We start from the raw sequence: 4,636 nt of genomic DNA on the forward strand, positions 1-4,636 counted from the left end.
TAGTTCTCAAAGTTGGTTTTTATATGGCTGTAAAACCATTGGCCCAAACCCACGATAAAGTGGTTTGCGTGACTCCACTAACACAGTTAGCCTATGTTGGCATATGTTTTTTACCACAGCATCACTTGTTTTGTGCTGGTTGGCACACAAAGTCCTACGTGTGTTGCTCATAATGTCACCTCCATTGTTTGTACCCAATTTCCTGAAAATTGTTAGGAAAAAACCCCTACTGTCATGTTAACTGGCAAAGGCTTCCAGTATTTCTGGTATTGCTCACAGTTTCAAAAGTCAAAACAGAACACGTAGAATCTACTTTGGCAGTTTCTAGCCAAATTCTAAGCCCGCCCTGCACAAATTGTGACCCACCTAACCAAACACTGCCTAGCAGTTGTGTACTATAAGCCTTCAATGTATGGTACTTTATGACTCTTCCTGGCTTTGTAGATCAGACAGGCAACAAAACCAAGAAACTTATGAAGTCCTGGTGGGCTGTGTCCAGTTTGAGAGGTCGCAAGTTGTGCAAGGCTGCTCTAAGGAGTAAGAAAGTCATTTCAATACAACAATCAGCCTCTTTTGCTACACCCAACTTCTTTCCATAGGATTAAATGGACTGAGCTATCCATCTCCATCTCCATCTCTCTGATATAGGATACCTTAATTCTGTTTTCTTTGGGAGGGGGGCTTAGAGGAGGGGGCAACATTGTATTGTCCACAAGTTCATGTGGTGAAGTTCATGATCCAAGTGCCCTGGTGACGTTCATGCCCTTGAATGAACAAGGCTTAGGATGCTCACATGATGTGATAGGAATATTGTATATAGTAATACATAAGAAAAGTGCATAATTTATAGCACTTATCATCTTCATGATATGATAGTTATCTTGACAATTGTAATTATATGACAGAATGTGAAAATTGGCAGCACAAACTACAGATTACAGCAAGTGCTTTATCTGACTCCATGGTTTTTAATGTGATTTTACTGGAATTATATCACGTATGTGGAAAACCAGGTTTCCTCCCCCCCAAAAAATTATCATTCTTCCTCAAAGTAGTCGCTTAAGTTGCAATTCACACTTGGAAAGTGATATATATATATATATATATATATATATATATATATATATATATTATACATCTGTTTAAAAGTCTTTCAGATAAAACTTCTGAGGGTGAAACTAGACCAGGGCAAACAAAATTATATAGGGGGTGGAGCAATGCCCCTACGGGGAAAGGTTGCAGCATTTGGGGCTTTTTTAATTTTGAGGCCAGGCAAGTAAGAGGTGAGATTGCAGAAGTGGGCAAAATTCTGCATGTTGTGAAGAAAGTGGGTAGAGAAAAGAATATACAGTGGTACCTCGGGTTAAGTACTTAATTCGTTCTGGAGGTCCGTTCTTAACCTGAAACTGTTCTTAACCTGAAGCACCACTTTAGCTAATGGGGCCTCCTGCTGCCACCGCGCCACCGCTGCACAATTTCTGTTCTCATCCTGAAGCAAAGTTCTTAACCCGAGGTAATATTTCTGGGTTAGTGGAGTCTGTAACCTGAAGCATCTGTAACCTGAAGCGTATGTAACCTGAGGTACCACTGTATGAGAAATGGAAGAAAGGAGAAGCCATGAAGGAAGAGTATACAAGAGTAGCCAACAGTTGCAGGGGAAAGGTTAGGCAGGCCAAAGCTCAGAATAAGGTCAGAGAGGAGAATAATAATAATAATAATAATAATAATAATAATAATAGGCTTCGAAGCAAGAGGAAGGACAAGTATGTGTATGTTTGCATATATGTTTTTTTATTGTCTCTAGCGACAGAAGAAAGAGCTGCCCATGGAAATCAATGGAAAAACCAAATATTGTTATGTATATGGGATTGGGCACATGTGTGTTCACCTACTTCTACTCCCCCCTGCAAGATATAAAACCAGCCAATGAGGACTCAGCATGCTCATTGGGCACAGAATGTTGAATGTGGGGGAAGGAAAACCATGAGGGAAGAGGAGCAGAATGGAGCAACTGGATCTCTGACCAGAAACACTCAGAACTGTAACATTTTGTTGCATGGCCTCACTTGTAATTTATTATTACATTTTTTACATTTGCACAAATGCCAGCCTTCTAAAATAATAATTAATGGAGCAATAGTCATCTGTGAGATGTCAGGTCGTCCCTTTAAAGCATATGGACACACATTTATTACAGTACAGAGTCAAAGCCTGAGTATACCACTTTCAAGATGAACTCATGAACTGCTAATCTCGCTTCCTATATAAGAGACAGAGGTGCCATCATCATATGAGACTGTTTTCTTATTGGAAAATGACCAAAATACAGTTCTACATTGCTCGGCTGATATAGATAAGAAATACTGAAGTAGCAATAATAAATTAATGGCCATGCAAGATGAAACCCCAGTTGCTCAGACGGCTGTCTCCACATAATCTGTATTTTATACAAAAGGAGAAAGAACTCTATGGAATTTCAGCTGTGACCGGATAAAAACTGCCAACAAACTGTGATAAGAAAAGTCTAATGTGCTTATTAATCATGTTTATAGCTCCTCATTTGCTGATATATTAGCCCAAACTCCCCCTTTTAAAAAAAACACCCACTGGTAGGTACATTTGATAGAGCCCTTATTGTTGTTCCTATTTGCATTAATTAAAACTAATTGACTATGATGGGTTTTACAGTAAATCAAATACTGTACTGTAGTAGATTTGTTTAAATATACTGCATTATAGGATGGAAATCCTTGCAAATCAGAATACTTGAAGTAGCTTTGCTTCCCACCTTAGATCTTTGCATTTACTGGATAGTATTGCTAAATGACTTCAAGCTGACAATAAGGTATTTAAAATAATGTAAATGTTATGAACACTACCTCGTATTTCGCCATTCATTTTAATAATGTAGATTGTACGCAGTCATATAGGTTTGATTTGTTTATACTTTTCCATCGTTTACTTATAGCAGAATTATAATATTGATCACTTATGAAAGTCCAGCTCTTTGAGGCCACTCTGGAAGATGGAAGAAAGGGGATCCCAGGTGTTTCTCTATTTTACAGTTTATAGTCCTCAGTTTAAATAAGTGAAAACTTGTCCCCAGCAGCATTGATAATTTTGTCTTTGTAATTTCTCACGTAAGTGCCAAAGTCCTCTTCATTGTGGTTTGTTTGAATATACTTAGGACAGCATCACTTTTCTCTCTCTGCTTTGGGTGTCTTGATAACCCTTTACTGTATGTGATGTTTACAATCTGCACACCAAATAAACTGAAACTATTATAATGGTGATTCCTCCTCTCATTATTGCTTTGTAGATGGCCAATGAACAGCTGTAAGCTACGCACCTTCGCCTTAATTACCCAAGAACAACAATCTTAGATAATATCCATCCAAATACTTGTCCACAGAGTGGGTACAGCATAATGAGAAAATGCACAACAGCACAAGACAACATGCAGTGAAATAAAAAACTCTCTCTCTAATGACCCTAGAAAATGGTAGTCATTAATCCACAACTAGTGGTATCTGCGCATCTCATGAGACTATATGCCACTTGTGCACTATTAAAAACAATCCCTTTTGCTATAAAACAATACCTTACAAATTATTGGGCACCCTCTTATATTTTCCACCAGACTATTTGGAGACATGTCAGATAACCAGAGAGAAAAATGCTTAGCTAGTATTAGCTTTGTTTAAAGAAAAGTTAACACACACATATAAACTAAATTTATATTAGGCACCTATATCCCATGTATACATAAATGCAACAATGAATCTCTTGTACGTACCATAGTCTTCCCCATTAAATTCAAAGCAGAGGTATGATTCCTATGTGCACAGAAATGTGTGTGCTGATTGGCTCTTTCTATTACAATGAATGGAGAAGTTTTTATTGATGGGAGAGCTCCATTTGTTTGTGGGCCTCCCCCACTTATAAGAATCCCTGATTTGCATGGACTGGAGTGATTTTATGAAATATATCTTCATGATCAAACTCCAACTGGCCATGACAAGAAGCTTACAGGATTGAATTGGATTAGGGAGCAAATTTTAGACTGGGAGAAAATTTAGTGTGTACTATTATTGTCATTTTATGTTGCTGGGAATATTGTTGCACCCTTGTAACATATGAACATAAACCAGTTAAGACAGAGCCATTGCATTTGTTATAATGTTGTCTGATTGAAAGCACGAGAGCTAAAATGGCTCAGATCCAAATTCTCCATCCCAACGTGTTTGAGGATAGCAGCCATACACGGCTACATCATTTAGTTCATGACAAGCTTTTCCCTAGATGCCATGACTTCATCCATCCAGTTATGTTACTTGTCAAATGATAACGCTTTAATTAGCTGTTGAACTTTGGTATCCCCTGCGCACACTTCCCAATCCAAACGTTCACATTATCTGTACAAAAGTGCTACATGATATCCTTGTTGTTTCAGGAGAATATGGTTGCTATACACTGATTACTCCACACTGCTGAAGATAAGGTTTCTAAACTCCTGACACTCTATTTCAATTTCAAAAAGCATGCAGAGGCAGCAAAACCTGCTTCTCTCAGAGTCAAAACAGAATAAGTCCATTAACTATTACTTACTTTTCTTTTATAAAATATCTTACTGTTT

General features: G+C 37.9%; 1 long non-coding RNA gene across 1 annotated transcript; it reads left to right on the forward strand.

The window, feature by feature from the left end:
- The first annotated feature begins 367 nt into the window (after positions 1–367).
- Positions 368–3,470, forward strand: LOC307212980. The gene is made up of 3 exons (XR_013837322.1): positions 368–537; positions 2,969–3,046; positions 3,320–3,470. It is a non-coding gene; the product is annotated as an uncharacterized lncRNA (long non-coding RNA).
- Positions 3,471–4,636: the final 1,166 nt, after the last annotated feature.

This window comes from Podarcis cretensis, assembly GCF_951804945.1.
Source record: "Podarcis cretensis genome assembly, chromosome: 3".
Taxonomy (NCBI): Eukaryota; Metazoa; Chordata; class Lepidosauria; order Squamata; family Lacertidae; genus Podarcis; species Podarcis cretensis.